The 9917-nt window shown below is 42.0% G+C and overlaps 1 protein-coding gene across 1 annotated transcript in view; it reads left to right on the top strand.

Moving 5' to 3' along the window:
• Positions 1-9917, top strand: part of CENPP (centromere protein P) — a 275842-nt gene that overhangs the window by 146955 nt on the left and 118970 nt on the right. The gene's annotated exons all lie outside the window — the stretch shown is intronic.

Genomic DNA, 9917 nt, shown 5'->3' on the forward strand with positions numbered 1-9917 from the left:
TTCTTCTTGTCTAATCGCAATGGGTAATACTTCTAGTACTATGTTGAACAGGAGTGGTGAGAGTGGGCATCCCTGTCTTGTTCCTGTTCTTAGGGGAAATGGTTTTAGTTTTTGCCCATTGAGTATGATGTTGGCTGTGGGTTTATTATATATGGCTTTTATTATGTTGAGGTATGATCCTTCTATTCCCACCTTGCTGGGAGTTTTTATTAAGAAAGGGTGTTGGATTTTGTCAAATGCTTTTTCTGCATCAATTGATAACACTGTGATTTTTATCTCTCAATTTGTTTATGTGATGTATCACGTTTATTGATTTTCGGACATTGTACCATCCTTGCATCCCTGGGATAAATCCTACTTGGTCATGGTGTATGATCTTTCTGATGTACTGCTGGATCCGATTTGCTAGAATTTTGTTGAGGATTTTGGCATCTATGTTTATGAGTGATATTGGCTGTAATTCTCTTTCATTGTATTGTCTTTATCTGGTTTTGGTATTAGGGTGATGCTGGCTTAATAGAATGAGCTTGGAAGTGTTCCTTTCTCTTGAAATCTTTGGAATAGTCTGAGGAGGATAGGTTGTAGTTCTTCCTTGAATGTTTGGTAAAACTCCCCTGTGAAGCCGTCTGGACCCGGGCTTTTGTTTGCTGGAAGCTTTTTGATGACTGCTTCAATTTCTTCCATAGTTATCAGCCTATTAAGATTTTTAGAATCTTTCTGAGTAAGTTTTGGAAGGTTGTATTTTTCTAGGAATGTGTTTACTTCCTCCAGGTTGTCTAGTTTGTTAGAATAGAGTTGTTCATAGTATTTTTAAACAATCCTTTGTATTTCGGTTGGGTCTGTTGTTATTTCTCCTTTTTCATTTCTGATTTTGTTTATTTGGGTCCTCTCTCTTTGCTTCTTGGTGAGCATGGCTAGAGGTTCATCAATCTTGTTTATCCTTTCAAAGAACCAGCTCTTGGTTTTGTTGATCTTTTGTATTGTTTCTTTGGTCTCTACGTTGTTTATCTCTGCCCTGATCTTTATTATTTCCTTCCTTCTGCTTACACTGGGCTTTTCTTGTTGCTCTCTTTCTAACACTTGAGTTGTAGGGTTAGGTAATTTATTTCCATTGTTTCTTGTTTTTTGCAGTAGGCTTGTAGAGCTATGAAATTCCCTCTCAAGATTGCTTTCGCTGTGTCCCATAGATTTTGGATTGTTGTGTTTTCATTGTCGTTTGTTGCCATGATGTTTTTTATTTCTTCTTTGATCTGTCTGGTAACCTAGTCATTGTTTAATAGCATGATATTTAGTCTCCATGTATTTGATTTCTTTGGATTGTTTTTATTGTGGTTAATTTCCAGTTTTATGCCATTGTGATCTGAGAAGATGCTTGATATGATTTCTATCTCCTTGAATTTGAAGAGACTTTGCCTGTGACCCACTATATGGTTTATGTTTGAAAATGACCCATGTGCACTTGAGAAGAATGTATATTCTGTGGCTTTGTGGTGAAATGTTCTGAAGATGTCGATTCCATCTGGTCTAGAGAGTCATTTAGGATTGATGTTTCGTTGCTGATTTTTTGTTTAGAGGATTTGTCCAGTGGTGATAGTGGGGTGTTAAAGTCTCCTACTATGGTTGTATTGCTGTCAATCTCTCCCGGGATATCCTCCTTGAGTTTTTTTTATGTATTTGGGTGCTCCTGTATTGGGTGCGTATATGTTTACCAGAGTTATTTCTTTCTGTTGGATTGCTCCCTTTAGTATTATGAAGTGGCCTTTCATATCTCCTTTTATGTCCTTCACTTTGAGATCTAATTTGTCAGATATAAGTATTACTATCCCAGCTTATTTTTCATCTATTCGCCTGAAAAACCTTTTTCCATCCCTTCACCCTCAGTCTGTGTGTATGCTTTTTTCTGAGGTGGGTTTCCTGTAGACAGCAGATATATGGGCCATGTTTTCTTATCCACTCAGTTACCCTATGTCTTTTGATTGGGGCATTTAATACATTTACATTAAAAGTTATTATTGATAGGTGCTTGTTTGTTGCCATTTTTATTCTTTACCCTTGTTTTTCTTCTTTGCTTTCTATTTCTTCTTTTTACAGCAGACCTTTAGCATTTCTTGCATTGCTGGTTTGGTGGTAATAAACTCCCTTAGTCCTTTTTTGTCTGTGAAGCTCCTGATTTCACCCTCAATTTTGATTGATAGCCTTGCTGGATACAGTATTCTTGGATTCAGACCCTTCCTTTGCATGACTTTGTATATTTCATTCCATTCCCTTCTGGCCTGATGTGCTTCTGTTGAGAAATCAGTCGGTAGTCTGATGGGGGATCCTTTGTAGGTAACTTTCTGTCTCTATCTGGCCGCTTTTAAGATTCTTACTTTGTCGTTAGTGTTTGCCAGTTTAATTATATGTTTCTTGGCATCGGTCTTTTGGTGTTCATTTTGTTTGGGACTCTGTGAGCTTCTTGGATTTGTGTGGGTTTTTCTTGCCAATATCAGGGAAGTTTTCTGTCATTAATTCTTCAAACAGGTTTTCTATTCCTTGCTCAGTTTCCTCTCTGTCTGGCACCCCTATTATGTGGATGTTGTTTCATTTCGTGTTGTCCCAAAGTTCCCTTATGCTCTCCTCCTGCTTTTTAATTTTTTTTTCTAGAAGCTGCTTTACTTGGGTATTTTTTCCTACCTTGTTTCTAGCTCAGTGATGTGGTCCTCTTGTTCTTCTAGTCTACTGTTGATGCTTTCTATTGAGTTTTTTTACAGTAGCTATGTCATTTTTCATTTCTTCTTGATTCTTCTTTTTTTACTCCTGGTTCTTACACATATTGTTGAATTTGTCTTTCATTGTTTTCATCCACCTTATGACCATTTCTCTGAATTCTTTCTCTTACAGGTTACTTGCCTCCATTTCGTTTATTTTCTTTTCTGGTGATACCTGCTTTTCTTTCATATGCGGGCTGTTTCTTTGTCTCCCCATGTTCTCTCTTCTTTGCATGTCTGGTTATGTAGTTCTCTCCTGCGTTGATTTAAAGGCACAAAATACAACACAACAAAGCACAGTGCACAAGGTACTGAATACAAATGTATTCACGATGTTAATAACCCCAAATAAAGGTGACCACCAGAAAAAGGCGAATTAGAGGATAAGAAAGAAAGAAGAGACAAAAAAAAGGAGTGCAGAATGTAATTGGGAATAGGAAAAAAAATAAGAGAGAAAGGAGAGAGAATAAGAAAGAAGAGGGGAGAAAACTATTTATATGGGAAGAAAACTCCAATAGAACAGCCACTAATCCCAACAAATGCCAGTAACAAATAGCTAGAGATGAATGCAAACTACAAACAACAACTAATATCAAGCAAGGTGAGGGAAAACAGAAACAAAAAACAAAGAAAAACAAAACCAAAAAACAAAATGAAAAAACGAAACAATCTCACAAACAAGCATTAAAAAACTGATATAATCAATAATCAAGCAAACAACAACAAAGGACAGAGAGAAAAACAATTTTTGGATAGTGAAGACAGAGAAGAGAGAGTTGTGTATGGACTTGGAGCAGGGGATTGGAAATTAGATATATAAGTAGGGTGAAATTTTAACTGAGTAAAAAGAAGGAATAGGGAAAATCTAAAGCAGGAATAGGGTAAGAGAACAGGACAACAAAAGGGGAAAAGTGAGGAAGAGAGTATTGGAATAAAGGTAAAGTTGAGATAGAGTAAAATGATGCTAAGGGAAAGATGAAAATAGAATGTAGAACACTAATCCCAAAGTAAAATAAAAAGAAAATAAAATGGCACTTTAAAAAAAAAAAAAAGCTAAAATAGTAGTAGTAATAATACTGATTGAAAATAAAAATGTAATAATTAAAAAGGTATAATCAAGAGAGGAAAAAAGAAAAAAAATAGTTTCTTAAGTAAAAGATGAAAAAATAAAAAAAATAAAATGTTCTGTTTGTCACGCCTGTTTCCTAGTCAGAACAGTATTGAAGTTCCCTGCGTTCCACTGCTCCTCAGTGTTGTAGGCCACAGTCCTGATTTTCAAGCAGGCAGTACGTCTTTATTTCTTATACTCCTTTATTTGTGTTTACACAAGAGTCAATTTGTGATTCAACCCCTTGGTGGCAGTGTTTCTGGATTGACCTCCGGGTCTATAGGTCCTCTCTAGCTAGTGTTTAGATTTTGTTTTCCCCATCCACTTAATATCAGTTTGGGGGAAAGGGCTGCCCCAGAGCTGGTTCTCTGATCACCACTCCCTGCTCTGATCCCCAAGTTCCACAAAAACAACTTTCCCCTGCAGTCTCTTAGGGTGTCCCCAATTGTGTGATCCTATGTATTGGGCTCAGCAATCAAAAGCAAGGATCCAAACAGAAAAAAAAAGAGAGAGATAAAAAAGAGCCAGAGCAAGCGTGCGAACCCCGGCGCTGCGCGCAAGTCTGCACCGTCTCCTTTCCCCTTGGGTCCACGCAGCCGGCACACCCCCAAAATTTCTTGGCTGTCCTTGTGCGCCCAGTTCAGCTATGGGTTGCTTTTTAGAGTTCCCTTCTGGTAGCAGCTCTGCGGACCCCCTTCCACATTCGCAGATCACGCCAGCCCCAATGGTCACGGATTTTTCTGGTCGCAGACTCTCCCAGGTCCTCCCGCTCCCGCAGTGCACGTTCCTCTCTCCTGCTGGGACCACAGACCTCACCTTATCCCAGGCAAAATCTGACCTTTCGTGAGGGGGTGCAGAGCTCCTCTTAATCCTTGTGCTCGTTTCACTTGGGAACCGGTGTTCTTGGGTTCGCAGCTGTTTGCTGGGTGCCGTAGTTGTAGATTTTCAGGCTTCCGATAATATCCACTTTCCTCTTCAAGATGACGCGTTCTCCGTGTCAGAGCTGGTCGCTCCGGGAGGGAACCCAGCAGCAGTGGGGGCTGTCCAGTCAGGGGAACCCCGTACGGCCATCTCCCACAGTCTCCTGGAGTATAGCTGTCTCTCAACTCACTAACAAACACTCCCCGTGCGACCACACACTCTCCCTTTGTTCTCTCACTCACTCATTATCTTGCCATCTGCCTTCCCATTGGCAGCCACCTTTCCTTCTCCGCTATTTGGTCTAGATTGCTGTTGGACCATTGTAGGTAGGATTGACTCCCCAGAGATGCTAAAGTGAGGTCCCAAGGGGGCTTTGGTGAGCAAGCTGCTATACAGGTGCATTCTTGTTGGACTCAGTGACACAAACTTCCAGATCACCTGAGCTCCATCCTCCAGGAATGTTCTTGTGGGTTATGTGCACCTACTGTTGTAGTGTGTCTTGATGAATGCTCTTGGCCCTTTTGTGAGTGTAATTAACCCTTCAGACTGGGTGGCTCTAAGGGTAAACTTTGATCATTGTGTATGAGATGTTGTACAGGGCCTGCCCCCAAAGTGTAATTGATCTTACCAAGACCTGTTGCCTGTCGGATTTTTCTTTGCTTGTGTGGCTGATTACGTCATACTTTGGTGGTGTGTGAGTTCCATCACTGGTTTTGTTGGTTCTGTGTTCACTTGGGTGGGTTTCAGGTACAGGTTGTTTTCAGACATTGTGTGTGACCAGTTTTCGTCTATCTATCTGGAGCTTCCACACTGTTCACTGTTTGCGTCTGCATCTACTGGACCTGGGTGTGCAATGGGAGGGCTAATCTGTGTAGATGGGTTGGGTTCTTGGAGCTCTGAGTTGGGGTCAGATCGATAAGAGACCAAGGCTCCCTCATGTTGGTATCCACCTTTCAGCTACTCTGCTCATCCTTGATGTTGCCTGGGCTTCCTCCTGCCTCTTATACAGGAAGGCTGTAGAGTGGGCCCATGCTGGCCATACCCCACTAACCATCCCACAGGGCTCCGGCTTGGTGGTTTGGGGCGACCATGTTGGGCAAACAGGGTTAGTAGGTCTCCTGTTTGGGCCACCATGGTCTGACACTCAACAGAGAGAATGTGGCTCCTATTGTGAAGCCATACCAATCAGACTATGCCTGAGTCTCCAACTCTATCCACCAGGAGGAACACACCACAGGTTCAGTAAGGTTGGTTGTAACCTGCTGTCCTCACTGTGGGAGAAAGCTCAACAGGGCAGGACTGATTCACTGGGACTTGGGCAAACAGATCAAGAAAGCCTTCTTTTGGGGGTGGCACCAGCTGTGCCACCGGAGGTGCCCTTCTCCTTTTAGCTCTGTGGCCTCTCCTGCTCAAGCACTGGCCTGGAGCCTGTGAGGTTGATGTGCTCTGAATGTTGGCCTTGAGCAGAGCCTCCTTCCACTCAAAACTGAGCCTAGCCAGACGGGGCCAGCTGGGCTTTCGTGGAGGTATAGGTCAGAGCAGCCCTCTACTTGGGATGGCTCCAGCCATTTTGAGGGAAGAGAGCTGCTTGCCCCCTCCATTTTGAGGGAAGAGAGCTGCTTGCCCCCTCCATTTCGAGGGAAGAGAGCTGCTTGCCCCCTCCTATCTCTGCAGTGCACTGCCAGAGAACCTGCTGGAGGGCTCGAGATGGCCCTGTCAAATGTCCAAACTGAATTGTGCTCCCTTTCCCCATGGTTGTGAGTTTAACAGGATGAGGCCAGCAGGACTTGAAAATGCAAAATCAGGAAGCCTTTTGTTGGGGTGGCACAGAGTCACGCCTTTCCCTAGCTCCCCAGCTGCCTGAGACCATAACCAGGGAGCCTTCCATTGGGGGTGCTGCCTGCCTAACCTGCGGGAGGGAGGAAGATTGGCCCTTGTTCCGAAGCCACTCAGTTCTGTGAATGTCTAAGAGTCTGTCTATAGTTTCTCCAGGGATAAACGCACACCTCTGGTCCCTTTTGAGTGCAACCAACCATCCTTTATGCCGGACTTGAGCAGGGCAGGGTAGTGTCGCCAGTGTTTGGAGGACGGGGTTAGTGCCCTTTCTCTAGCTGGTGCTGTAAGAACAGAAGTGCTGGGCCCTGGGAGATGGCATTGAGGGCGTGTGGGATGTTAGCTCAGGACCAGGACCTCAGGAGCCACCTTGCAGATCTCCAGTGCGATGCCACCCAGATCTTCTCCTGTGCTTCCATAGCCCTGAGTCTCCTTCCCTCCAGCAGAGCCCAGCTGAGTGCCCAAGCGCCAGTCCCTGTGCGTTAGCCTTAAGGAGAGCACCCGGGACTCAAGCAGACTCCCTCCTGTTTCCAGTGGACGAAGTCCCTGCTTATTTTCACTGCCAGATGCTATGCAGGCCCTTCTTTCCTGGCCCTGGTGCTCTGGTTTGGGTTCCCGGTGTGAGATTGAGACCCCACTTTCCTCCAGGGAGTGCTTTTGCAGCCCCAATATTTCTCTGGCTTCACAGCCTCTCCCCTGGGTGCAGGGACCAGCCCTCTCCACGTCTCCACCCTTCTTACCAGTCTCTGTGTAGCTTCTTTTCCCAGGCCTTTGACACACTCCTGTTCAGGCCTCTCTGTTGTTTATTTAGGTTGATTGCTCTAAACTTTAGCTGCAACTCAGGTTTGGCACCGGGAGGAGGTGTGTATTGCTTTCAACTACTCCGCAGCCATGTTGGAATACCCCCAAATTGATTTTTTAATAATGTTAGTTTTATTGACTTCAAGTGATTTTCTAAAAGAATAATGTTTGGGTTATGAATTCAATGATCATTTTTTATTGTATTCAGAGGAAATAGGGATAGATGGTCACTGCGATTTTTTTCTATTTTGAATTCCTTAATAAACCAAGTAAGTTGTAAAAGTTTGCTTTCAAACTTTAATTCTTTTCAAGTGGGTGGTAGTTTGTATTTATCATAAAATGGATTTATAACAGAAAACTTTAGTGCAGTTTTGGTTATTTATGATTTTTATTAGTGATTTATTTTTTGTAAAATTATAACCAAAAAGGTTAACAGCTGCAGAAAGAAAAACAGAAACATTACCTACAGGAAATAATTGCGGTGATTTCAGGAATAATTTCCAGTATTTAAAAAGTTTTTTTGTCTTTTCTTTTTAGAAAAAGACTAACTTAGCCATTCTAAACTCTACAACTCCAATCCGTTTAGATGATTTTAACCTTAGCATTAATCTTATTAATTTAATTATTAATTTTAAGAACTATATCCTTTCTTTTTATTGTCTAAAGTTTTACATATGTCTCCTTTTTCCCTATTGACCACCCCCCCCCCCCCCGTCCCCCCAGCCATTCCCCCCTGGGCAAGCCCCCACCACCCCAGTGTCTGTGTCCATTGGTTATGCTAATATGCATGCGTACAAGTCCTTTGGTTGCTCTCTAACCCCCTCCCCTGCCATTTGTCTCCTGATCTATTCTTGTTCATCAAATTATGTTGATCATTATATCCCACAAATGAGTGAGATCATGTGATATTTATCTTTATCCGACTAGCTTATTTCGCTTAGCATAATGCTCTCCAGTTCTATCCATGCTGTTGCAAATGGTAAAAGTTCCTTCTTTTTTATAGTGGTGTAATATTCCATTGTGTAGATGTACCACAGTTTTTTAATCCACTCATCTGCTGATGGGCACTTAGGTTGTTTAAGAACTATATTCTTAATTTCAGTGAACATTTATTTTACTTATGTTCTTATAAGTGCCATAATATCACAATTTTATTTTTATGGTATATTGCAGAAAACTATTGGAACTTTAGAATATTTGAATTTTAGAATGATTGTTATTGTAATGTATTCTTTTTTTTTTTTTAAGAATTTCATAGTCTACCATTTTTATTGTCAGTCAGTAATTGTCCAGTATAATAATTACTCATGTTTTAGGGATCTTTTATGGTTTACAAAGCATTTTCACATGTATTTTTATTATTCAGTTCTCATAGCAACAGAATCGCTCAGTGTTGTCATCCTCCCCTTTACAAATGAGGCAGCAGTTTCAAAGAGATTGAGATTTGCCTAAGACTTAAATGGTATGTTCTTCCAGCTCAGAGCTCTGTATCTTTGGATTGTTTCTGTTATATCACAATAATTTACCAAATAAACATAGCTGTTTTTAGAAATTAAGTAAATTTCCTTTAAAGCAGTTGTTCTCACATTGACAAATGTATGGAGAAATTGTTGGTTGTTGCACAGTGGGTTGGGGTTGCAGGTGCTACTGGCATCCTGATGAGTAGAGACCAGTGAACTTCCAGACATTCTGCAAAGGACAGGTGCCCACTCCCCCCAGGGTGTGATCCAGCCCAGAGTGTCAGCATTGCCAAAGTTGGGGGCCTCATGAGCAAGAACAAGGCCTGTTTGCCCGTTCTTGACCAGGCACCTTCTTACATATTTGTGATGTTTTCTACTCCCCCTGAATTACTTAAAACCTAATTTTTGAGGTAGTTTAACATAAAGGTGATTATATTTCATATATTTTGTAAATTGGGATATTTCAGTACTGTTATTAAGAATAAGCATTGCTAACAGAATAGTCATGGGGGGATGAAAAATACATCATAGGGAATATAGTCAATAGTATTGTAGTAACTATGTATAGTGTCAGGTGGGTATTAGAAATAATTGGGGGTTTACTTTATAAATTATATGATTGTCTAACCACTATGCTGTACACCTGAAACTAATACAAAATAATCCTCCTATATAATAAGAGAGGAATATGCTAATTATCCGTTACACCCTGAGGCGTAGCAACCGGATCACAGATCTGCAGGAGGGTGGGGCAGTGAACTACAAGCTACAAGTGGGCAGCAGAGAGCTACAGGAGGGTGCAGGGCAGCAAGCTGTGAGGGGGTAGGGGGGCAGGGAGGCGGGGGGAGCTCCAGGAGGGCGGGGCAGCAGGTGGAGAGCTCCAGGAGGGCGAGGCAGTGAGCTACCAGCAGCGGTGGGCGGGTGGCCAGCTGAGGCAAGGGGCAGCAAGCTACTCGTGCACGGATTCATGCACAGGACTACTAGTATTGGATATAAACTGTAATTGAAAAATAAAATTTAAGTAAAAACAAAAGAATAAGCATTGAT

Source organism: Plecotus auritus (assembly GCF_963455305.1).
Source record: "Plecotus auritus genome assembly, chromosome: 5".
Taxonomy (NCBI): domain Eukaryota; kingdom Metazoa; phylum Chordata; class Mammalia; order Chiroptera; family Vespertilionidae; genus Plecotus; species Plecotus auritus.